This window comes from Pteropus medius, unplaced genomic scaffold, assembly GCF_902729225.1.
Source record: "Pteropus medius unplaced genomic scaffold, Ma_sr-lr_union100, whole genome shotgun sequence".
In the NCBI taxonomy this organism is placed as follows: domain Eukaryota; kingdom Metazoa; phylum Chordata; class Mammalia; order Chiroptera; family Pteropodidae; genus Pteropus; species Pteropus medius.
Genome location: NW_024349800.1, coordinates 44,665,241 through 44,693,110, shown reverse-complemented (window position 1 = coordinate 44,693,110; position 27,870 = coordinate 44,665,241). Strand labels below are relative to the sequence as shown.

General features: G+C 36.8%; 1 pseudogene; it reads right to left on the bottom strand.

The window, feature by feature from the left end:
* LOC120621537 (AP-2 complex subunit beta-like) overlaps positions 1-27,192 on the bottom strand; it is a 55,926-nt pseudogene extending 28,734 nt beyond the window's left edge.
* Between the last annotated feature and the right edge of the window lie 678 nt (positions 27,193-27,870).

The window sequence follows — 27,870 nt, the reverse complement described above, 5'->3', positions numbered from 1 at the left end:
AAGCCAAGGAGAGAGTTCTGGAACAGATCTTTTTCTCACAGTCCTCGGAGGAACCAACCCCATTGGTGCCTCAATTTCAGACTCTAGTCTCTAGAATTGGAGACAATAAACTTTTTCATTGTTTAAGCCACCCAGTTTGTGGTAAATGTTATGACAGCCTTAGCAAAGTATTATGCCTCCGTCCCTCATATTAGCAACTAGCTTCTTTTGAGAGCCATTTTGATAAAGACATAGAGGTTTGAGGCTTATTTGATTGTTTTTACTTTATTTTAAAATGACATATATCTTGAATATAGTTACTTGGTATATAACAGTCAATAGAAAATCAGAAATCACATTTAGATGTGGGTGCTGGGGATGCATTTAGTCTTGTTTACCAGTTAATTAACCATTTTCCTATAGAGCAGCCTCACCAAATAATTAAAATTTAAATCTCATTAAAAATGGCAATTATAGATTACTAGATGTCATGGACTTGCTGGATCATCTGCATGTAGTAGAAGCTGTTCATTTTAAATCCATATGTTAAGAGTCCCCTTGTAATAGTTCTCTGATGGACCCAAAATGAACCAACGTGAGACAGAGTAGCAAACAGTGGTGAAAAACTGTAGAGCGGATGTGACCCATAGTTCATTCATTCATTCATTCATTCAGTAAGGAAATTGTATCAGGTACCATGTGATGATTCAGGGATATAAAGATAAGGATGATATGAAACAATGGAAGAGCTATGGGAACAGGGAGAAGGAGCACCTCTGTGTAGAGGAAGTGGGATAGAGGGAAAGGATTGTTGAGTAGACAGGGAGAGAGGTGCGGGGAGGACTTCTTTCTAGGCAGAACAAACGGTTCATTTAAATGAATACAGGCTTGGGAATCTGATATGTTGAAGACTGGTGCCAAGTCAAGGGACTTAAATATAAGATATGTTTAAAAAAAATAGCAGGAGATGGTGCTTGGAGAGGTTGAATGGAACCAGATTGGGTGGGGTCTTGAATGCCATGCAAAGGACTTTTCATTTTGCTTTTCAAAGTCAGTGATGTGCCATTTAAAAAAAAAAAATACAACTGTGATAATGACATAAGTAGTCCATGGTGGACGCAGGAGGAGACCTGCTGTAGGAGAGCCCTTGTGTTTTCTATTTGACCTTTCTCTAGAGTGGGAGAGCCTCCTAGTCTTTTTACACCTAATACTGTCTAGGTTATCTTGTACTCTTGAGGAGTAGGTCATTCCTTTATTCCACACATATTAATTGAGATTTTAGGATGAGCAGAATAGCGCCCCCTGCTTTAGAGTGGAAGAAGGGTGATGAACTAAGAGTGATTTAGATACTTTGTCTTTTCAAAGTTATAGTTGAAGGGAGGGCGCTAAGTATGCCTTGAGAAATATGGAAAGACTGCTCAATGCCTAAGAGACGGACTGGATAACAAAAATTAAAAGATGGGGAGAAGGAGAAGTATTTGCAAGGAAAGAGTCAGGCCAAGCTTTACTTGGCTTCAAGGAGATAGAAGAGCGAGCTCTTCAGAAGGAATTTCCTTTCAGATAAGAGGCATGACACTATATATATTTTTTCTCATTTTTTCTTTCTTTTTTCTTTTCTTTTTTTCTTTTTTGGCACTATCCTGGATCTTTTGCCCTTGATATCTTATGTAATTTTCTTCATAGGTAGGGCTCTTTATTTTACAGTTGGGGAAACTAAGACAATAGATATTTCCTTAAATTAGCAATAAATAGATGAACTTGGCTCTATTTATTGGGTTTATGCTATTAATCATTAGAGTATACTCTCCCCATTTGTCTTGTAGAAAATATGTCAGTTCCGAAGACCAGTTACAACTCTCCCTGTCACAATGTCATTAAACTGTGTAGCTCAAACCCAATGTCCAAGGCAAGTTTTAATACCTATACCTTGAAGCCATAGGGCAAATGTATGTAATTCAAATATTTCAGCTGTAAGCTATTCCCTGGATTAATATCCTATTTTCACAGGTAGCAGCAAAATAAAGTATTTTTGCTCTAGAAACAGAATGGAAACCCTGTGTGCTTCAGGCCATGACGTTGAATGTCCTTTTCTGAGTTCTCTGTTATTATGCACTATGTTGATCTCAAGATTTTGTGGCTACACCCAGGCCACAAGATGTCAAGCTGGTGCAGAACCTGAGGTTGCATAGTGAAGACTGCAAAATGCTTGTTTGCCTAGGCCTGGGCCAATTACTTAATTTGCTGGGCCCAGTTCTAAACAAAAAAGAAGGCCCCTGCTAGAAAAGCAGGAAAAAATGCCATTACAGGCACTAAAATAAAAAGCATTTTCTTTTCTTTGGTGGTCTATCTCTTGACTTGTCATAGTGTCTTTTATTTACTATTCAGTGTTATTCTAAGTATGAAAAATTAATTTTTAAATAATGAGCATGAATTTTACCATTTATCTCCCTATTGTACAGTGCCAATTAAAAAAAAATATGAAAGTGTTCAGTGGTATCACCAAAATTACATGATTCATATTTCTCAGGGCATGCATATATTTTCATGAGAGGAAACAGATCCAGAAAAGTAACTCGCCTGTTTTTATTTCACTTCTTGACTCATGAAACATCTACCAACATTGTCTACCATTAGCTTGTTGAATAAGAAAGACTGAAAGATAAGAAAGGATATGATAGGTTTCCTTGGTCATTATTTCTCTTAGAACACCATTATCTTCTTTCTTAGTTTGAAGAAAATTTTTGTTCTACCTTTAGAACAAAAAACATAGCCTCTTGGGGCTATCAGTACCCCAGCTTACTTTGTTGTAGATATAATATGCTCACCTTATACTTGCTTTGAGTCTGGCTGAACTCCCATGCATCCTGAATTCACTGGTATTATGTGCTCATGGGTCATCTCCAATGTTATATGCAAATAAGATGTCAAGGAGCAGGGCAGACTTGCATATTTTCATATTGCATTTATCTCTTTTCCATGTTTCATTGTCCCATTTGACTTTATTTACAACACACAAGTTCAAAGATAAATTGTTAAGAGTTTCAACACCGTGACAGCAGAGCATTAAATGAAACACAGGACCTTTTGAATGTGGACCCCAGCGAAGCTGCACAGGTTGCACACCCATGAAACTAGCAGTGCCTGGACCACCTTTAAGGATTCCTACTTTGAGCATCACCCAATGATAATGGCATTGCACCTTGATGAGAAAGGAGAAATACCGTGGTGACAAAAGGCTCAGGGATGAAAACCCTAGAGCCACTAACAATTTCATGAGCTCCTTCACTGAGTTGAATGCTGCTTTGACGTATTAATTCTGGTGATGGGGGAGGCAATGACAGGTGCAGTTAATTCCTCTGTAATGGCATTCAGGAGCCAGTTTTCTGATTCTAGCTTTGCCATCACTGAGCATGACATAACTTCTCTGAGTGCTAATATTCTCTTCTGTATAATGGGAATAATACCGACTACCTCATAGGGCTGCTGTGAGAAGTAAATAATGGATGGTATATGCATATAATAGTGGATAATAAATGTAGTTTTTTATTCCCACTTTGGAGAGTTGTTGGTTCTGTAAGAACACTCAGTCAGTAGAATGCCCTGTTCTGAAGAAAATCTGGAATCAAGGTTAAAGATTTCTGCCACTTGGCTCCAGTTTCGATTCCGAGAATAGCAGCAGGCTTATTGTTCAGGGAACTTGTCTCTTGATATTATGGAGTTTTATAATCTCAGTGAATTATTAAAATTACTGAAATTGTATTTTTGGTAATCATCAATTATTTAATTATGGAATCACCCATGTGGGAGAAGATGAACAGTTGTGAGAGTAAATTATGCCTTTGGACTTCTATTACAAACTATGGTTAAAGTTGACTAGAATATATGTACACGTGTACACCTGTTTCGCTTTCTGCAAATAAATGTTCTCCATTTTTTCCATGCAAATATGTTCATTTCTCACTTCCTGGAAGATCAAGGAAACCTGCGAATGTTGGTCTGCTGCTTAGATCCCTTGTCCCCCTCCACCAAACTGGTGCACTGTTTATTTGTGCTTAGTTTTCTTTTTATTCTGTAAACCTGCAATTGTTGTAATCCCTGATGCATGACTATATGGGTCTCTAAGAACATGTTTCTGGCTGGGGAAATGATTGCATGGTCCGTTTTATACTTGACATCTCACAGACGTCAGTACAACTCTGCAAAGACAGGGGGAGAGAAGGGGAGGAAGAAGGAATCAGAGAGAGACCTGAAAGGCCCTTGGCTTTTAAGGAAGCACTAGACAAGCTGGATGCTTTATCAGAGCCTCAGGGTGGAGGCTGAGAAAGGAATTCCACCCTTGGAGAGCTTCAAAGCCCCTGGCCTGGCCTGGGGCTGTGTGAATAAGAGCTGAGAGCTGAGATTGCTCCTGATCCGCCTTTCCTTCCCCACCTGTTCTCCCTCTAAGACAAGGAGCTGGTTTGGAACCATGCTCCATGTCTGCCCCAACAGTAATATATCTTAAACCCCTAGCCATTTTCCACTCCTAGGCTTAGGAAAGTATAACGAAATATTTTTAAAGAGTGTAGTAATTTCTAGAGCAACATAATGTTTTTCTCCTCTCTAACTCCAAACTCCCTCCTAGGAGTTTGTCATTCCTGACACTGAATAAAAATGTAAGAAGTTTCCATGGTTCCTTTAGTTTTCCCACAGTAGTAGATTTAAAAAAAAAAAAAAGCTCTGGGTCACCGCTGGTCACAAGATCAGTAATTAAAATGTATCCTCTAGAGTAATAAAAATTTCTTTCTTAGTTCCGAGTTTACACATCTTCCTTCCTTCAGTTGGGGACCTGCAGTGGTGGCTAGTGGCATGTTTTTTCTCTTTTTCCCACCGTCATGTCTTTTACTTCTCAACTGTTTCATTTCTGTACAGATGAGGCGTTTGGGAGCAAAGGTTGTAATGACAGCAATGGACTCAGAACCCAGGTCATCTGACTTCCCAGTGCTTTTCAGGCTGCACTGGCTGTCCTCTGTCATAACATTATTTGTCAAAGCTCTGTACTGAGGTGAAAAGGATGCTATTCCCTATGGTGACAGTTTGCATGGAGGCTTTAGAAGATGGAACAGTTTCTTGCATGGGTTTTCATCTACGCAGGTGGCCTTCCCAAGTGAGTGGGCAGGAGTGCCTCTCTGGCGAGGTACATGTCTGTTTGGACCCATTAGGGTGCTGGTCTCTCTTTTCCTTCACACAGCACCAGTTTCTCTAAAATTTACCCGTTAACATGCCATTAACGGAGCAGAACATGTTGATATCCAGCTGTTGCTTTCATTACCAATTTGTTTTAATTGGTATCACACTGTTTTCCCCCCACTTCTTTGTACTGTGTTGGTTTAACTCTGTCTGTAGCAGCCTGGCTTGAGCCGTAAACCTTTTATGAGGGGAACTTGCTGATGTGTGGAAAGTCACAGGCAGTGGGCTGGGCCCTGCTGGCAAGTCTGGAACATTCCAGGCCAGACCTTAACCATTCAATGATTCTGTTTCTCTTCCAATGTTTCCTTTTTGAAACTGTAATTCACAAAAATTTAGAGAAGGATTATTTCTCTGGGCAAACCTCTAACAAAATTTATTCTTAATGTACACATAACATTGTTAAACTGAGAATTAGGATAAAGTTTGGAACGAAGAATGTTTGGTGATATTGCTGTTGGAAAAAATTTTTAATGATCATCGGTAGGACATTTTTCTCTAGTCTGTCACTAATTAACAACTGAGCAGTAGCCCAGTGCAGACAATGCCCTTGGAGAAGGAAGGAAGTCCAGATGGTGAGCTATGGTCCAGAAATTCGGGCATCAGACAGGAATGCAGGGTGATTACAAGGTGACTAAAGGGGAGATAGCAGTTGGAGTTTGCACAGGGCCATCTTGGTTGTAGCTGCAGGTGGAAACTGCTTACTTGGTGTAGTGAGTAGTTGAGATAACAGTTGGCTTTACCTACAAAAACCATAAGGTAGAACTTATTCATATCCCATAGCTTAGCTTTAATTCTTAGTTATACACAACCTAAGCTTTTATACGGGGAAAAAAGAACACACACGCACACACACACACACACACACACAAATGGCGAGCAGGATTCCCATAGGAACCACTTATTTACTTGTATGTTTAACCAGTAGTTATTGAGCAACTACCATCTTATGAGTATTGTTATAACTGTTTTAGGATCATGTAGAAATGAGGCCATTACCCTCAAGGAATTTACAATTCATTTAAAGAGATAAACTATTATGAATAATTTTAGTATAGAATAAAATGTGGTTAGTGCCACAAAGGTAAAAAAAAAAAAAAAGGTATCACAAGAATAAGAAATTTCTTCTGGAAAAATTTATTTAAAACATCAACAGCAATTCTTGCAATAAAAGAAAAATAGGTTTTATTCTGTTAGGTGCAAATTACCTCAGCTGCCTATTGTACTCACATTCACTAAGTAAATACCCCTTTCCAAACTGTGGCAAAAGCAACAGTACTCATTATTATTTTTTTTTAAAGAAAATTGACATGAAAATTATGTGATTATTTTGATACTTAAAATATAAAGAGATTGAATCCTCATAGAAAACCCAATTTATTTATTCTGCCTTGAAAAGTCAAAACTGGACAAGGGGGTAAGTAGTTATTTGATTAAAAACTTGACTCTTGAGTTGTAAAAGGAATCTGTGTGTGTGTGTGTGTGTGTGTATGGGAATAAGACAATCAAGTTGTTCCTTTGATTATCACTCAGCACCTCCAATATGAAAGCTCTATGTTAGACATGGCAGCCACTCATACCTGGAGATCAGTGAGTTCAGTGTGCATGCAGTTCACAGGTATGTGAACAGATACATGAAAGACTGGGAAAGTGAAGTACTTGTTGGGTAGTAAGTTGCTGGGACCAAGGAAAGATATAAGATTGGAGGGAGAGACAAATTTCACAGAATTCATAATTTGGCCCTGGCCTATGCCGGTTGCGATTGCCCATTTCACTCCTGAAAAATAGATCTATGCATCATATTTGGCATGCTGACACAGGTAGGTAGGTAGTCAAGGTTCTTCATAGGTTATAACATTAATTGTACTGTACATTGAAAGTATGAGAATCAGTATAACATATCTGAGAGTTGAGATTTATCTGTTTTGTAATGGTGACCTTTTATAGAAAACCTATATATGGACAATGATAGCTTCTTGGAATCTGACAATGGTATAGTTAAAAGCTTCATAGGAATCCTAAATTATTGGAATAAACATGTAAGAAACTTTAGGTTTAACATGCCTCTTTTTTTTTTTTTTACTATTATAGCTTTGATAATACTCTATAGCTTTCTTTTCTGAATTATTTCTGTTTAACTGGCCTTTTGTGCATTTTTAATCAACACTAGATAACAATGAGAATTTTGTACTAGGTAACAAATAAAGGATTTTTTATATAACTCTGTGGTACTGGAATTCTATAAGAAATCAAAGTGAATTTTGTTGCAGGTTCAAAATTTTAAATTAAAAATTTCAAAATAATGAAATAGGAAAAGCATAAAATTTCTTTCCTCTTTTTTCAAAAGTATCTTAACAATGTCTGATGTAAGGAATAAGAACTCATGATTTTGCACCTGCTGTCAATGAATTCCACCATTTGGAATGATGTAAGGAATAGATTACACTGGGGAAATTTTGAGCTAAAAGTTGTAAAGGTAAGAAGATATAGATCCCCCAGTCTTCTCACTGTCCTCATGAACATGGGGCTGGCAAACTGCTGGACATGCAATGTGGATTAGTGTAGTCAGTTCCCAAGACCACCCTCAGGTTCAGTGATTTGCTATAAGAACTCACAAAAGCAGTTATACTCACAGTTAAGGTTTATTATAGTGAAAGGATCTAGATTAAAATTAGCAAAGGAAAAATGTGCATAAGGCAAAGTTTATAAGAGACCAAGCATGGGCTTCCAGTCATCCTTCCCCAGGGAGTTGTACAAACAGTGTTTAATTCTTCCAGCAATGTGTGGCAATACATATGGAGTACTGTCAACCAGAAAAGCTCACTCAACCTTTTGTATCCAGATTTATTGAGGGTTGATCATGTAGCCATGGAAAATCCATGTGGCTGACCTTAGTTACTCAGTTTCTAACCCCTCCAGAGGTCAAGTTGATTTGGTACCACATGACTGAACCATAAATCACATTGTTAGCATAGACTACCTGGTGTAGTCCAAGGCTCCTAGTTAAGTAGAGATATTCTTACAGGCAGGACATTTCAAGGGCTTAGAGGCTGCCTTCCAGAAGTCAGTCAAAGGCCAGACTTTTCTTTGGAATATGCGTGGTTTGAACATCTCAGACCCACAGAGTCAACTCTTTACTGCAGTTGCATTCCAGGGTAAGGAAGGACCTATTGCATCTTCTTATGACATGAAAACAATTTTGTCGGTGAGAAGAGTATCACATTATTGGGCACTGAACAGTTTGGGTTAGATGTTAACTGTGTACAGGAGCTTTCAGACAAGCCAGCTGCTTGACACATAGGGATCTTTGGGGGCCTTGGGAAGCTGAGTTTGGGTGCAGTATCCTCCTGCTGGGAGAGGGAAACACCCTTTGTCTCAGATGGCCACAGTCTAGACAACCAAGAATGAGTGCTGGTGGTGACCTTCCAAAAATGAATTTCTTATATAGAAATTTATATCCCCAAATTTTAGGATAGTAAACAGAATTTGGCTGATTTGGGCAAATTAAAATGTTCTTCCTGAAGTCAAATTTAGACTGTCTAAAAGGAATAGTAAAGTTAATATCTGCAGAAAAAAAAAAAAAAACTGTAGTTGGCTTAATTGCTTATCTTTATTTTTAGAAGACAGTGAAGAAACAGTTCCTTCATTCCTTCCTATTTTGCGTGCCTGCCTTCACCAATGCATGGCAGTTATGGAATGCACCGATATGTATTTTACAATGGAATTAAATATGACAGCGTAGGCAGTCCTAGCACAAACTGTGGAACTCTTGCTCTGCTCGTATTACAGAGTACACATCCCTATGGAAGTGTTCTTTCTTTTGTGATTTGTTCTCCTACACACCCCTTCAAACACCCTGCACAAAAATAAGCAATTTTTAACTCAAGATTTATGGACAAAAAGACAGAAAGGGGAAGGATGTGACTTGAATTTACACATTTTGCATTTCTCAAAATCTGAAAACCTTCGTTATTTTGTAAATTATGAAAGCGTGAGGTAACATTCAGCTGAAACCATCAAAATTATAAACTCTTAAATTAGTTTGAAAACTCATCAGTACTATAAAACTAATTTCTTTATAGTGCAATGGATTGATTAATCTGCTAGGTGATTATTCATAAGTTTACCCACATGTCCTTTGGTAACAAGAACAATGTGACCAAAACCAAAGCAATGTGACACATTTTGAAGTTGCTGAGCTGAGTATTAGATGTGTGTAAAACCTTCAAAAACCACGATTGAATACTAGTAGCCCCTCGGTACACTGACTTTTTTTTCCAGGCAGGATAAATGTGACCTTAGTTTTAAATAAAAGTCATCCTAATTAAAAAGAATTTGCTAACGATAATAAAATCCTGGACGAGTCTTAGGGCATGATATTCCCTAAGGAGCTGAGCCAAATTCAGTGTATGCTGCCAAATATTTTTGAGGTTGAATTGCTCTGGGGCTCATTATCAGTGGGTTTTCATCCATCCTTTTTGAATCAAGGATTTCCTTTGTTGGCTTTAGACTGTCTTTGTATTCTCTTGACACTCATAACAAAAGCTGCTTCATTTAGAAATGCTGTTTGCTAGAAAAATCCAACATCAGGTGAGTCATTCTGTCCATTACCCACCTCTGTTCTTCACTGCTGTGCACTGTGCTCTCTCCAGTAGGATTTTCCTCTATCTGTGTTGGGCTAGATTCCCACTTGAAAAGTACATGTTTGTTTTTCTTCTCAGCAGTTCCTGTCTTTCTCTCTTTGTACCTGCTTCCTTCTCAGGTTCTCCCATAATCATCTTTTCCAACCTCTCATTTAGGACTTTTAAATCATCAAGGTGAAAAGCAAGAGCAATGAGTTTCAGACTGAAAACCTTAGATCTATTATCACCAAATTCCTTCTCAGGAATTTTCCAAACCACTTAGGTATAACAATTGCTCATTTTTATTATTCAGTTGTGCCATCTACTTTTTCAGTAACTACACTTCAGATATATACATGTACTATATATTTTTATATCTTTTACTTTTATTATGTCAATTACTGAAAGGTCATTCAAATTTTCAGCTGAACCAACCTATCAAAACGGCATGTAATACCAGAAGTTTGTTCTAAATAGAGAGGTTTGTTCTTTACCTTTTTAAACAAAGGCAAAGGATTAACTATAGTAGCGATTTGGGGTTTTCTTTCATTCTAGGAGTGAAGAACATATGTATATGATAAACTCTGAGTAGTAAGAGAGTCACACATTTGTAAGGTTAAAATAGATATGTTGGCAAACATCTATGGTGCTTTATTATTGAATGTGTCCAATAATAATTGTGTTAGATATTATATGTTAAATCCAGAGGACTGCTCTAAATTATGGACTTGAAATAGTTTTGCTAAAACGTCAAATATAAGAAAACTGTTTTACCTTCTTAACAATTGATTTAAAAAATTGATAAAAAAATATTCTGAATTATCTGGGCAGCTGTAGTCTATAGTATAAGAAAACACATGGATAGATAAGTGTGGATAGCTCTGGAGTAAGGCTACCGGTGTTCAAATCTCTATGCTCTCACTAGCCATCTCTGAGCTTTTTGGTTAATTGTTCAACTTCTTTAAGGCTGTTTTCTATCATTAGTAAAATAGAGGTGATAATTACACTTATTTCAAAGGGTTCTTAAGAAAATAGCCATGTAAAGTGTTTAACACATTGCCTAAGCACATACCTAAGGACTTGAAAAATAGTTATTTCTCCTTGTAAGCAAATCAGAAATATTTTGTAGCACAACTTGCCACAATTGAATTTATTCAGGACTTTGGGGAAACATTTTGTAAGTCATCATTCATCAGAGCAGATACATGAGGGTAATTCTTTAAGATGTTTCTACTTCTCAAAAGTTATCTAGTGAGAAATTCTTTAGAGATAGTTAAGCTGGTAAAATCCATCCCGAACACTTTTATTTTGAGGTGTTCGTTGAGATTTTTATGTTAAAATGAAGCAGAACTTGAAAACCTATTACTGGCTCAAAAAGATTCAAAGCTCTCATCTAGAAAAAAATGCTGCAATATTGACCTATTTTTATAGGTACAAGCATCCCTCGGTGTCTTTTGATAGTTGATTTGTCTAGTATATCTAATGTGTGGACTTCCTCAGAGATTGTTTCTGTTCATTTATTTTTTCATTGACTAGATTATACTTGCCTGTTTCTTTGTATGCTTTGTGAGTTTTTGCTGAAACCTAGACAATTGAATGTTATGATATGGAAAATTTGGAAATAAGATTCTTCTCCTTTCTTGGGGTTTGCTGTTCTCGATTGTTGATGGTTGCGATCATCTGTTTAGTTTCTATTTCAAACTATTTTTGCAATGACTGTGTTTCTTGTCATGTGTGTTCACTGAGGTCTCTTCTTTCAGTTGTATTCAAGAAATCTTTTGACAACGATTCTCTAGAACATAAAACAAAAACAACAACAAAAAAGAAAACAAACAAACACCAATCCCAGTCTTTACAGACTGGCCCTCTGCTTTGGCACTTCCTTAACCCCAGCCAGATCATTCACAATTTCTCCCTAGCCTTCGCTTCATGCTTGCACCAAGCCTAGAGACTAGCCAAAGATGAAAGCTTACGGTCTTATATATTTTATGAGCATTCATTCTTCCCTGAGTGTCAGCATGGCTTCCTAAATTCCTGAGTATACATGGTGGTTTTGAGAGTGCCAATTTCCCAAAGAAACATTGTCCCCAGCTTTCCCTCTCAGGTTTGAGGATATATATTGCATGTCTTGACCATAGTCTTTTATCCCAGGTGGCTGTGGATTTTCCATTCATCTTAAAATGTTTTCGAGGAATACCTGCCTTTTTCTCCCTTGGTGATTCTAAGTTAGTTAAAACTCAGATGAGTGTCTTGCATCAGTCCTTTAGGTAGCCCCCAGATAGGTTGTAACAGAGAAACACAATAATCTCAATTAAGTGCTGCTCTGTTTCCTTTGGAACAAGGTACCAGGGTCCCACGCGGAGAATGCAGGCTGCCATCTTCAATACCGTCGTGTAGCCAGGGAGGGCGTGAGGCAAGAGCAAATAAAAATACCAGAGAACTTTCCTGCTGTTTTCAACTTATTTTTTTCTTAAATCAGCATTTCCCTTGGTTACTACAAATTTTTCCTATTTTCCAGAGTTCTGACAAAGTTGGTTCTGACAATTTCTGCTTGTTTTTGTTTCTGTGGAGCAGCAGGAGTTTGTAATTGCCTATTCTGCCATTTTGCTGATGTCAGTCGTCCCTCTGTCTCTTTTGAAGGTGATTGACTTAACATCCGGACAAGAGTTTAAGTATGTTTTACATATTTTTTCACTGAAATTATATTTTGATTCCTCTTAGGTTTGGTCTCTAAAGCTAACATTATTCATTTTAGCATACAATGTAGACTTGTCCTAATGTATTTAAAATATACTTAAAGTTACGCTGCCTTTTTCCAATGCTATTTTATTGAGCAAGGTTGTAGTCTATCAGTTACTACAACCTTGCTCAATAAAATATCATTGGAAAAAGACAGCGTATTAGATGTGCTCATCATTCATTTATGTAGTAAAAGCATATCGAGGGCCTAATAGACTCCAGGCATTATAGTGAGAGGGCCTGAATGTTTAAAGTTGAATGTAACATGGTCCCTCATCCTGAGCTACTTGGACATTCAAACAAATAATGAAAATAAAATTTGGTAAATACTATGAAAAAGGTATGTATAAATTACTAAAGGAAACTAGAAAAGTCAGAGAATAATCTGTGATAAGAATAGTAGTTTCAAAGAAGTAGAGATATTTATTCTGAAACTTAGAAGGTGAGTTGGGGTTTAGTAGGCATTTATGATGGAATGTGGCATTCCGGATGGGATGAAGAGCATGTAAAAAGACTTAAACATTTCAAGCCTGGCCTGTTACAAGACTAGAGAGCAGTTTTGTTGGGCTGGAAGTATGGACTTGTGGGAGAAGATGCAGGAAGGAAGGTTAGAAAGTTAGGTGTGGCCAGATCATGAAAGGCACTGTGTTCTGTGCTAAGGATTTTAGACTTGATCCTGCAGGCAGAGAACGATATAGTCAGACTTGCCAAATTAAGAGCCCCAGTTCTTCCCCTATAAACTCAAAACACTCATTTTTTTAGTCAATGAGAACTAAGAAGCTTTTCTGTGAAAGACATTTCTATGTAGAGCGAGAGATGCAGGAATGAATAAGATATCAGTTCTGGTTACAATGAGCTTATAACCCGTGAGGCACTACTACTGTTCCTTGTCTGTATTACCTGTATTTGCCATTCTCCTCCAATGGCCAAGTCTGTTTTTGGTGATTTCATTCTTAACAAATGACTTTATTCTCTACTTTAAAGAGATAGAGACTAGATGTCATGAGCAACCTCTAATTTCCTTCCTTTCACCTCAGATTTTCCAGTTATTATGTTTTTATCACTCCTCTCTTTCTTTATACAGATTCTCAGCAAAATCTTCTCTCCTTCCAAATATAATTTCTCTTCTTCATATCTTGAATCATATCTAAATCCTTTGAGATCTTCACCAATGATTTTTCTCTTTTGCTTGCATTTCATTTCACTGCAGTTTCTCTTCTTTCCTTATCTACTAAAATTCTTGGATGTCTTCATTTTCTCATCACCGGACTCATTTATTTGGATCCCTGGAACCAGAAGCTCACCTATTCCAACTATTTTACTAAAATCATACTCTTTTTTAAAGACACCAGCGAAATCTTAGTTGCTCAACTAGGAACCTTAGCTCCATCCCAATGTTAACCTTATCAGCAATTGAAGACTCACCTTCTTCGATTTCCAGTAGCCCTCTGCTGGGATTGCGCTGAATTGTCTTCTCTGTGCTCTGTGTTCAGTTGCAGTGGCCATTCCTGTTCTTCAAAGATGTCATGCTTGTTTCTGCCTCAGGACCTTTGTCCTTGACATTCCTTCTGCCTAGAATGCTCTGCCCCATATTTCCACCTGGCTATTTTCTTCTTGCCATACAAGTCTCTGCTCAATATCACTTTCTTAGTAGGCTGTCCTTTAACACTCTAAGTGGCCTTCCTCCTCTTTGATTTATTGTATTACCTTCACGCCACTCTGTTTACTTGGCTTTGTAGCACTAACCACTGCCTTAATTTCTTTGTTTTGTCTTTTTATTTTCTTCTCCTCATTTGTACGGAAGATACCTGAGAATGGGGATATCTTATATCTTTCTAACTTAATAATTGTTCTATTCACAACCTAAGGAAACAGCTGAAACACAATAATTCTCAAAAAATATTGATAAATACATAAATGGACCATTAGTCTCTTTCTCTTTTATTTGGCCTCCTTTCCTTTCTTCTTTCTTCATTTTTCATATTAAAGATATATGATATGTTTTTATTAAAAAATTGTTTAGAATATTTCCTTCTAAACAAATACTGAGGGTATTATAAACAAGCCGGCCAAACTATGCAAATGTACAGCCCGACTTTGGTTCCTTTCTAATTTGTCTTTATATTTTCTTCCTCAGGAGAAGAAAATATAAAGACAAATTAGAAAGGAACCAAAGTTTTGGGTTAATGCTCAAATCTAAATCTCTGCTCTTGACCTCTCTCTATGCATAATTTCTTTAACTTCACTTAGATAGATAGCTACTTCTAAATGACCCATTCAGTACTAATTATTCTGCAAACTTATATTGTGTCAGACACTAGTGCTGCAAAGAGTAACAATATAGTTCTTAAAACAATGGGATTCATAGTTTGATAGTCTAATAGTTTGTAGTTTGATGAGGGCAAATAGATATGTGAAAATTAAATGTACTAGAAAAGGTACTATATTTATGGGTGGTAGAGATTAAACTAGAAGCAGGAAACAAAAGACCATGCTATTATTTGTAACAAAGAATACCATCCGCTGATAGCATGTCAAGTTCAACTTCATTAATAAGACTAAGTCCTTTCAAGCCTACAAATATTAAAATGGAAAGACTTTCTATTCCACTAGTTAATATAGGTTCCACTAGGAACATCCCATCAAGTTAGAGAATTATTATAATGCAGTGATTAAATTATTGTCTCTTGGACTAAGCTACCTAGTTTCAAATCCTGGCGTATGCCATCTGTTGAACAAATGTTTGGTTTTGCCTAAATTTCCTCATCTGTAAAATGAAGGTAATAATAATAATACCTACCTTAATGAGTTAGGAGAATCCAAAGAGTTAATATAAAGAGCTAAACACTATAAGCTTAGCATATAGTGAGCACTCAATAAATGCAAATGCTTCACAATTTATTCTGCACTACCAGATACATATCCTTGAATTCCACAAACCAGAAAGCGACACATACAGAGTTTTAGAAACATATATTTACATATTTTTACATTTTTGATAATTTTTGCTTTTTCCCAGTGAGATTTACCCTTCTAGGTGGTTTGTTTTTCAACACTATTACATTTTCCATACTTCAGAGTCCCTGACACCCATGGGAGACTTTTCATCCAAGATCATTTCATGGATAAAGGCCTGCCATGTTTTCCTAGATAGCCATGGGCAAAAGGCTATGATCTTTTTGCCAGAGAATGCTGCTTCACCTCCTAATTACATCTTTCCTTTGAATGTGCTGTCTCTTCTATTGGATTTTTATTTCAACACTTGCTTGTTATGTAAATTCATCCATGTGACACATCTGCTTGTCTCTATTTTTTCTTTATTTTTGTTTACAAGCCACTTAAAGTTTTTATTATTTTTAAGAGACAGTCGAAAACTTGTTTTTGTTTCAAAACTGATATTTCAAGAGTACTCCAGTCAGTAAAGCTTACAGCAATCTTTAAGGTCAAGAACAAGAACAACAACAATAAAATGCAGACAATAATCAGAGCTTCTACTTAGCTCATACTGTGCAGATTCCTCTGTAAAATTTTGTTAGTTTGCAAGATATTATGTTAGGAGGTGAATTCTGAAGGCAGCTGCTTTAAAGGAATCTTCTTTAACAGTTACATCTCACTCTCTTCTGAGTATAAGAGTTGTTTGATGAATCTAGTAATAACAACACTACATATTTTTATAACACTAAAACAGACTTTCAACTGCATTCACAAACATGATCTTATTTGATCCTCACAAACCAGCAGGGTGAGGATTATTATCTTCACCAGCTGCTCCTATTTTCTTTGAATAACTTCAGTAGAGAAACCGGTTTTCCTTCAGTGGGCAGGTACACACTGACACAGACACCCCTCCAGATCTCCTTTTCCTTTTCTGCAGCCACCATTCAGCTTTCCCTGACTTTCCCAGCCAGTTCTGCTCAATGAGCATGCCTCTTAAGGGTCCAATGTTTTTCAATACTGTCTACATTTTGCAACAGAATTGCATAATGGGACATGCCCAGGCCGTGGTAATTTTTTAAAGTTTTTTGGGTGGTTTTAACAGGCAGCAAGGTTTGAGAACAACTTCTGTAGATACTGAGAGCTGTGGTCTCCAGTGATGGAAACCAATTTCTCTGATGAATACAGAAACAAAAATCCTAAAACGCTAGCAAACTGAATACAATGATACATTAAAAAGCAATGCATCACCATCAGGTGGGGTTCATTCCAGGGGCTCAAGGATGTTTCAACATATGCAAATCGACCAATGTGATACACCACACTAACAAAATAAAGGATAAAAATAATATGGTCATATCAATAGATATAGAAAAAGGCATTTGACAAGATACAACATCCATTTACGATTAAAACACTCAGTAAAATGGGTAGAAGGAAAGTACTCAACATAATAAAGGCCATATTGATAAACTCTTAGCTAATATCATACTCAATGGTGAAAAACTGAAAGCTTTTCCTTTAAGATCAGGAAAAGGAAGATGCTCACTCTCCCCACTGTTATTCAACATAGTATTGGAAGTTCCATCCCTAGCAATCAGGCAATTGCAACAAAAAGAATAAAATACCTAGGAATAAACTTAACAAAGGATGTGAAGAATGTATACACTGGAAACTATATGCCATTATTAAAGTAATATGTAGATTTAATGGAATCTCATCAAAATCCCAATGGCATTTTTTAAAGAAATATAACCAAAAAAATCATCAAACTTGAGTGAAACCAAAATAGACTCTGAAAAGCCATTATTACTCTCAGTAATTTTTCTTTTAAGATAAATAATTTCATATTTCTGTTTATTCAAATACCACTAAACTAAATTTTATTTATGTATTGTTTTATACTCAACATATTTTCATTTGTATTGTTTCTCAATAAGACTTTATTTTAGGCTTATGATTACATCTCATTTTGTAGGAATCAAGGCCCAGAGAGGTTAGGTTTCTGGCTAAAGATTATGAAGTTTGTTATGTGAAGGACCTATATAATGAAAACTATAACACCCTGTTAAAAGAAATAGAAGAAGATATAAAGAAATGGAAAGATATTCCGTGTTCTTGGATTGGAAGTTCAAATAACCATATTACCTAAAGCATTATACAGATTTAATGCAATCCCCATAAAAATCCTATTGATATTTTTTAAGGAAATTGAACAAAAATCATCAGATTGTATTGAAGCACAGAAGACCCCAAATTGCCAAATCCATCCTGAGAAAAACAAATGAGGTTGGAGGCATCACTCTGCCCAACTTCAGATTATACTACAAAGTGACAGTAATCAAAACAGCCTGGTATTGGCAGCAAAACAGACACACGGACCAGTGGAACAGAATCAAGAGTCCAGACTAAACCCATATTTATATGAGCAAATCATTTTCAACAAAAAAGCCAAAAACATACAGTGGAGAAAGGAAAGCCTCTTCAATAAATGGTGCTGGGAAAATTGGAAAGCCATCTGCAAAAGAATGAAACTAGACTGTTGTCTATCACCATACACCAAAATTAACTCAAAATGTATTAAGGACCTGAATATAAGACCTGAAACAATAAAATGCATAGAAGAAAACATAGGAACGAAACTCAAGGACCTTGAGCTTAAAGAGGATTTTATGAATTTGACCTCAAAGGCAAGGGAAGTAAAAGCAAAAATAAATGAATGGGACTACATCAAACTAAAAAGCTTCTGCTCAGCAAAAGAAACCATCAACAAGGCAAAGAGACAACTATCCAAATGGAAAAATATATTTGCAAGCAATGCTTCCGATAAGGGCCTAATATCCAAAATATACAAAGAACTTATATAACTCAATAACAACAAAAAAGCAAACGATCCAATCAAAAAATGGGCAGAGGACCTGAACAGACACTTCTCCTCAGAGGACATACAAATGGCCAACAAATATATGAAAAGATGCTCATCATTGCTAGCTATTAGGGAAATGCAAATCGGAAGTACAATGAGATATCATCTCACACCTTTTAGAATAGCTATAATCAATAGGACAAGTAATAACAAATGTTGGAGAGGATGCGGAGAAATAGGAACCCTCATCACTGCTGGCGGGACTGTAAATTGGTACAGCCACTGTGGAAAACAGTATGGAGGTTCCTCAAAAAACTAAGAATTGATCTACCATGTGATCTGGCAATCCCTGTACTGGATATTTACCCCAAAGACTTGAAAATCCATATCTGAAAAGATATTTGCACACCAATGTTCATAGCAGCATTATTCACAGTGGCCAGGACATGGAAGCAACCGAAATGTCCTACGGTAGCTGATTGGCTAAAGAAACTGTGGAACATATATACAATGGAATATTACTCATTCATAAGACTAGATGAAATGCTGTCATTTACAGCAACATGGATGGACCTCGAGATAATCATGCTAAGTGAAATAAGCCAGACAGAAAAAAGTTGAAAATAACATGATATGACATATATGTGAGATGTAAACCTAAAAGCAACAAATGAACAGGACAAACAAACAGAGACTCAGGGACATTGACAATGGACTAGTGGTTATCAGACGGTAAGAGAGAGGAGGGAGGTAGATGGGGGAAAATAAAATTAAATCATTTCTTCGGATAAAAAAATAATTCATTAAAAAATAAAATTAATTAATTAAAAATTAAAAAAAGAGAAAAAGTTATTAAAAAATGTGAAGTTTGTGTATACTGTGGGTGTGTGCACACACATGCATGCGTGCATGCACATGTGCGTGTGTCTCTATGGTGGAGGCTGAGGAGAGAAGAATGTGACCCAATTCTCTGACCTCTAATTCGATGAACTTTCTTTCTCCTTGCTATTCATTGTGTAGTCCGTGGGCCTACAGGACTTGCATTATCACCTGGAAGCTTGTTAAAAATGCACAATCCCAGGCCCCACCCCATATCTGGATTTGGATATGAATTAGGAGCTGCATTTTTAACAAATTATTCAGGGGCTTTGAAATTCCTGCCATATACCATGCTGCTTCTTAGAATTTTACCCATATTTTGTGGTGTTTTCAAATAAATATATTTTATATAATGATGTCATGAGGGATAATTATTCAGAGCTTTTGCCTGTAGTTTCCTCTCTGAAGTTTATTTTCCACTCTTCACTATGATTTGAGGCATTTCCCCGCTAGCTTTCTTCCTGCCCTGGAAATGAACCTCTCTGATCGTTTGTTGGCACTTTGAATTTTGCAGATACAAAAGCTACAGAGGACCCGGGGAGAGTAGATGTTGCTTTTTCACTGTCATAATTTTCCTTCTTTTCTGAGCCAGAAGGTATAACCTAGGAAAATGCCAATCAGACTCCTATTAAAATTTAGATTCTCAGTGGATCTTGCTGAACTCTAGTTATTGTTCACAGTTCATAAGAGGACTTTGGGGATCTCATGCAGTAACATCTTTCCTGATAGGTATTCTCTCTACCAACTTCAGTCGAAAAGGTTCCTAGTGATATGCATTTCACTTTACTCAGCTCTACATTTCTTTCTGCTTCCCTAATGAGTTCTGAAGCTGGAGAAGCTTAAGAAAAGACAGACAGAACTCTTGTGGAGGCTGCAATTCCAAGACCAAATCTTGCTTGTGGCTACTGCAGTTTAAATAAACAAACAGGTTGTTTTCAGAATCTAAGGCTACACTGAAGTGTTGTAGCCCCCTTAGAAGCAGTCCTGAGAGCTTGTCTCATGATCTGCTGTGCAGTTTCTGCACACACCAACCATTCCAGGCTCAAACTGCTTTCCTACCTCTCTGTATCCATCTCCATCCCAGTATTCTCCCAGACTCAGGGAAATTAATGACTTTGTGCCCCTTTGAGGGAAGAAAACAAAGCCCCAGCTATGATCCTAAAGTTAATTGATGGCTTTCTTTTGAGTAGAAAACATATACATGCCAACTGTATGTTTGATATGTAAAAGTAAATGAAGTATAGTTAAATTCATATAACAAATATGCAAATGCATATCACATATTAAAAAATAAAAACAAAATAACATACAAACTGGTCCTCATTTAAATCCCTTATAGCTTTTTCTTTATAGCTCTCATGGAACATTTATATTTTGCCTCGTGTTACAGTACATATTTATTCTCTGTACTTGATTAATAAGCTGCTTGAAAAGTCTTACACATCTTTGTATTTCCTAAGGACCCTAGCTCAGTGCATTTCCTGTAGCACTCCAATATATGCATTGGAGTCAATGCATTGGAGTCAATGCATATATCACATTAAATAATGGAAGAAAGAAGAAATGTGAGTCAGGGCATTTGGGTTCTATTCTCGTTTCACACTGAGGAGAAAGACAAACTGGGGAGAATAATAAATATCCCTGTTTCTTTTTTTCCTCATCTGTAAAATGTGGACATAGAAAGGGAAGACCTTTCAAATTTTTTCTAATGCCACAGTTTTAGCATTCTGAGTTGAAGGTATATGAGACAGACAAGTAGAAAAGCCCAAATGGAATCTCAGGTGGGATATCAGAATTAGAGATGCGTTTTGGAGAGTCATTGGCATATGGCTCTTAGTTAAACCATATGAGAGAATGAGATTTCACAGAAAATATGTAGAGTAAGAAATGGTTTAAGGTAGGACTCCTGTTGACACTCAATGTTAAAATCTTTGCTTTGCAAAAATATAGCATTAAGCCCAAATTCATTTGTATGGCATATGAGGACCTCTACCATCTGGTGTTTTTCATTCAGCCTTTTTCAGGTTCATGTTTTCTTAGTCCTGTTCCAAATATCTTACTCTATCAATGTCAGATGATTGACTGACTGTTCCATGCTTTTCTATCCTCTTGTGCCTTTGATTATTTTGTATCTCTACCTAGCGTGCCTTGCTTGTTTTTTGTTTTGTTTTGTTTTGTTTTTTTCTTGGCAAATGCCTATTCAGTGTTTAAAACAGCACTCAAGAATTTCCTTTTTGGATTATCGTCTTTCTAGTCATTTTGTGGCTCTCATATTTGCCCCAGTAACACTTCGCGCATGTTGGTCAGATGGTCCACAACTTACGATAGTTCAACTTACAAGTTTTTGATTATGATGATGGGAATTCGATACACATTGAGTAGAAACCATACCTTGAAATTTGATCATTTCCTGGGCTAGCAATATGTGATATGATAGTCTCTCTTGAAGCTGGGCAGCTCCAAATTAGCCATGTGAACACAAGGGTAAACAAGCGATACTCTACAGTGTGCTATGTTGCCACTGTTTTTTGATGTTCTGAGGTAGGCTAGGCTAAGCTATCATGGTAGGTTAGGTGTATTAAATGATTTTTTGACTTACATCATTTTTGACTTACCATGGACTTATTGGGACATAATGCCTCATAACTTGAGGAGCATCTGTACTCTCCTGGTTTTCCCTTCATCACGGTGGCTACCCTGTCTCTTTCTTGTATTACTAATATGGCTTCCTCATCTCCAACATTACATTTAGGAATTCCTCAAGGAATTATTCCTTATATTTTCTCCTAAGCAAACTTATACACACTGAGAACTTTACTAACCACAATAGGTACACGGCTGGCACATGTATATATCTGCTAAGACCTCCACTCTGCCATGGGCATATTCAGGCAACTGATTACATGCCACTTTGGCTAGAGGCAGGGGGACAGGGGGATGTCTTAAAGAAACTTCAGTCTCAACTTGGCCAAACTAAACTTATGAGTATGCTCTTCCAAACTGTCCTATTTCTTTGTTTCCTATTTCGGTCAAGAGCCAAGTTATCCACTTACTAATACAAAGAAGAAAACTAGAACTCCCATTTTCAACTATTTCTTTTTTTTCCCCCACATCAGACCCATCATGAAGTGTTTGTTGTCCATGAAATCTCCTAACTAGTACCTTAATCATTTATCTTTCTTATAAGTGTGAAATACCCTAGTCTAAGCTACCAGTCTCACTAATATATTATAAAGTGCTACTGTATTCATCTACCTACATCTCTTATGTCCTTGTAATTCTTTCTCCACATGGCATAGGACATAAATCTGCTAGCATGATGTGAAACAGCTATTCTCGAAGTGTCATTTGGGGATTTATTCGAGGGGTCCACAAGACAGAAATGATTTTCTTAATACTACCACATTTTCACTCTTATTCATTCTCAATGCACTGGAGTTTTCCATAGCAACCTGACCTGTGCTATTGGAACAGAACAAACAGAGAAGCAGATGTTAGAATCTAGTTGTCCTCTATTAGGGCAAATATTAGAGGGATTTGCAAAAGCATAAAACAACATATCACTCCTCACTAATTCTTTTTTGTTTTGAGACACATAGTTTTTTTTTTTTTTAAAAATCCTGTTATTCATCTTAACATGTAATAAACTTATTTTGTTATTTTAAATGAAGTAATAAATACTTCAAAAATTTTCAGGTTTAATTTATAAAAATAGTAAGTATTAGTAGACATAATGCATTTGTAAGCAAAAGCTTTTTGGCGTTCTCAATAACTTTTAAGATTGTAGAAAGTTCCTGAGAGTAAGACATTTGGAAACCCTGGCCTAGGAGGCCATCCAAGGCTTGGCCACTACCTAACTTTCCAAATTTATCTTTCTCTATATCATTCCTCTCTTTTTCTACTCTAGCAATCTTGACTCCTCTCAGTTATTTGTTCTTGCCTTATTCCCTTCTAATACAGATTACTCTGCCAGAAACTCTCTTTCCCACCCTTTTTATCCAGTAAACTTGAAGTCATTATTCAAATTACATCATCTCAGTTGTCATTTCCTTAGGCACGCCTTACTTAATCTTTTCAACTGGGTCAAATTTACTATTTTAGGATCTCATAACATTTGTACCTCTCATTCATTGTTATGGTTATAACAGGACATTTGTTTCTGCCATTATTTAGTGTCTGAAGGCCCACTAGCTAAAAATGCCAAGATCAGAAACGAAGTCTGTTTTTATTCAACATTGAAGCTCCAATGCTTAGTATAATACCTGACACCTAGTACAAATTTATGAAATGAATAAAATGTATGAGCTGGAATTATGCAACGGGCACAAAAATAGTCCTAAAACACGTGGTGTTACAAAGGGTAGAAGTAAAATATAAAATAAACCCAAGAGAGTTTCAAAGTAGGTAAGAATTTCACAAGGATTTAGACGAAAAGAAAGGAGTCTAATTATCCATCTAGAAGAGAAAATGAGGGGAGAAAGGCCCAGGGATAGAAAATCACCAATTGAAAAATTATATTTATCAAGAAGTGAAAGTACAATTGACCCTTGAGCAATGTGGGGGTTAGGGGCATTGATCTTCCACATAGTTGAAAATCTGCATATAACTGTTGACTCCCCCAGAACTTAACTACGAATGGCCTACTATTGACAGAAAGCCTTACTGATAACATAAGCAGTTGATTAACACATATTTTACATGTTATGTGTATCATATACTATATTCTTATAGTAAAGTAAGCTAGAGAAAAGAAAATATTAAGAAAATCATGAGGAAGAGAAAATGCATTTATAGTATTTATTGAAAATATATGCATATAAGTGGATCCACACAGTTCAAACCTGTGTTTTTCAAGCAGGGCCAACTGTATATTAAAGGGAGTAGCAAGAGATAAGACTAGAAAGACAATCTAGACCTAAATGTTTAGGCCCTTGGATGTTAACCTCAGGAACTGGAGCTTCAAACCGTAAGGAGTGAGTGGGGAATCCAATAAGTGCCCGTGGCAAGGACTGGCAGGAAGCAGTGCATTTTGGACGCATCCATCTAGCAGTACGTGAGACACATTAGAATGGTGGTGGTGAAACTAGCTGCGGGGCTACCTGGACTTCTGCACAAAATTCTTCTGAAGGACTTGTGTCCACATGAAATCTCTTTTCAGAGATCAGGGATGACTTACATGGTGCTGAGATAAAGATTTAAAAATGATAAAAACTTCAGTAGAGCGGGCTTTCCTTTTCACGGTCTTCTGTGTTATTTCCTGAAGCTAAAGAATGTTTTTACAATGCAAGGTGAATACAGATTGTGTCGGTGCCCTGTGCAGTGGTTCTGGAAACTGCATGACCTGTTCTGGAAAGCTGGACTTGTGCACCTGGTCATGTGATGTTTCATCCCTTTATGGTGCATTCACCAACTGCGTTGTAAATGTCTTCACTCCAGATTGAATTTTTATATACTTGGAGTCATGTTGGAATCTAAACTCCAATAACTTGAACTGAAATGAAAGGTGAGACATATTTTTTCATTTTCTCTTAAACAAGTTTATAGTCACTTTGCCTCAAGGCATCACAGTAACAGTGAGCTCTACAAATGATTGTTCTACAGACAGAGCATGTGAGCCGAGTCTGTTTTAAAAATTGAACAAATGAGAACATGGAGCTTTGTGTCCTGGAACTTGGCTAATCATTTTTCATGGGGGCTTTTTTGGAGCTTTAAGTCGCTACACAAATGAGGACTCTGAGAAGAAAAGCCATTAGCATTATGGGGAATATTTCTACCCTATAGAAATTAGGTAGAAATTATAAGGTTTTAAATAGAAGAACCTTATAATCTGTTATCTTTTAAGGTGCTGGAATGCATTTGATACATCCACTCTGTGGAGACTACCATTTATTTATTGCTTACTCTAGGCTAGTACTATATTGGGTTCTTTAAATGTATTCTCCAGCTAACACCCATAAAACCTTGGGTAGCATTAGTCTTATTTTTATCTTCATTAAAGGAATGGTGATTCTGAGAGTTACAAAATTTAAGTAACTTCTCCAAGTTCACATAGCTAGTAAATGTTAGAGCTGGGCTTTTTAAACCCATTCATTCACTCAAATAAGCCTTTGGGGAATCACTAGTGAATAAGAGCCCTGTCCTCACGGAACTTATATTTTAGAGGTAGGGAAAGATTGAGGCAGTCAGCAAGCAAGTAAATAACTAAACAACATGCTTTCATGGAAACATGAATCTATGATGAAAAACAAAGCAAGGTGAGGACAGAGAGTGAAGGGATAATTTTTTATTCTATTTTGATAGTGATGAAATCAGTCTTCCTTGGGCAATGACTTCTGGTTTGAGCTCTGATATGAAAAGAACTTGGAAGTTACCACTCATGTCCTCACAATTTAAAAAAGCCCTCCGCCCCCACCACCAAAAAAAGTTAATGACTTTTCTTAGATCTAGTAAAGAATTGAGGTCACAGTGGTTTGTACCACTACTCTGAAACCTGGAGGGATAAGTGAATTGAATACAGAGAACCACAGCTATGATCAGCTAGAGCAGTGGTCCCCAACATTTCTGGCACCAGGGACTGGTGATCCTATGAGAGAATAATGCCTGACCATCTGAGGTGGAGCTGAGGCGGTGATGCTAGCGCTGGGGAGTGGCTGCAAATACGGATGCTTTGCTCACTCGCCCGCTCACCTCCTGCTATTCCGCCCACTTCCTAACAGGCCACAGACCCATACAGGACTGCAGCCCTGGGGTTAGGGACCCTTGAGTTAAAGTAAAGTGAAAACCTTGGAGCCAGAAGCAGATGAGAACACTTATATGGTCTGCATATAGACTAACTTGAGAATTAAAACTTCTAGGGGTCCAGTTTTAGAGAGGTCCCCATATTTCATAAGTATTATTCCCAATAGTCCTACAAGGTTCACAGGGTTCTCATAGAAAAGATAAGAGAGAAAAATTCTTTCTGTTTCAAGCAGAGAAAGGGGAAATTAACTAGTTTTAAATATATATCTGGATAAATATATCTGGATAATCTTTTGCAATATGTATATAATACATGTCTGCTATTGACAATTTATTTTTTTATTCTGAAAATGTCTTCATTTCATATTTATTTTAAAAATGACTTGATTGAATATAGAATTGAATATAGAATTCTGCTTGATGTTTTATTTTGTTTATTCAACTTCTTAAAGATATAACCTCAATATCTTCTCACCTGCATTTTAATATATATATAATATATATGAATATATGCATACTGCTTAAGACTGCTAAATGCAACATCTGGATTATCTTAGGTCAGTTTTTTTTTGTACGTTTACTTTTTTCTTGAATATGGTTCTCATTTTCCTGTTTCTTTGCATACCTAGTAATTTTTAATGTTTACTGGACATTTTTAATGGAACATTAAAGGGACCCTGTGCTCTATCATATTGCTCTGAAGAATGTTGATTCTTTTTCTAACAGGAAGTCTTTATTTAACTGGACAAGCACCCTGAACGTGTGTAAGCTTTTTTGTTGTTGTAGTTAGAGTGGGTCACTTAGAAGTTCAAAGTGTTTTTAAAAACCCTCTAATCATGCTGGAACTTAAACCCCAAACATTGTCTTTTTTGTGAATCTTGCCCATGTTCATTTTTAGATATTGGTGAGGTGAATCTGGAGTAGATTTTGCTCTAGAGTGTAGTTTGAAACTCTAAGGCATGCACTGTTTGTGTTTCACCTGGACGCCCATGCTGCCAACCAGATCTCTCCATGCTGGCTGGCACGAAACTCTGGTCTCCCGTAACTGCTGGGCCTCTGTTTCCTCCATTCTACTCTCATCCCCATAACAGTTACTTTCTGGTAAATCTTGTATAGTATCAGCCTGTGCATGTGCTTCCCAGACTTTGGCGAAAGACTTATGGGAATGTCCACACACACTTCTGGAATCCATTCTGGCCCCAGGTCAGTCATTTCTGGTATCCTTCCCTGAAGAGTTCTGTACCTGTTGCAACCTCACACCCTGATATCTGTCACCCCATCACAGCAGAACCACTGTGTCCTTTCCGGGCTCCATTTATCTAGTCTTTTTTTCTGGGAAATCGTCTCTCTAGAGATACCGTGGGGCTCCCTTATTCCCTAACTTTGTCCAGTTCTATAGTTGTTTGTAGTAGAAGGACTACACCATCATCAAGTACTGTTATAGCTAGAAGTTGAAGTTTAATATTATATTATTATCCATTTATCTTTATTTATTTATTTTTTTCAATTTCAGTTGACATTCAACATTACATTAGTTTCAGGTATACAGCATAGTGGTTAAACATTTTTACAACTTATAAAGTGATTCCCCGTTATTTAATTGAATATATTTTGTTTCCAACTTTACTGTAAGTCTCTTGCAGGCAAGCATTAGTTCTCATATTTTATTCAAAACTTCTATAACCTTGGATTTGTGAGCATATGTTTGTTTCTTTATTAATTCATTAATTCCACAAATTTTTATTGAATACCCATTATATGCTAGGTACTGTACTAGGTACTTTTAAGGGTAATTAACATAGGACTTCTGCCTCTATTAGTTCATAATCTAACTGGAGATGTGCTGTATTTTGTAGAATAGACACATAAATTAATTCTTAAGAGAATATA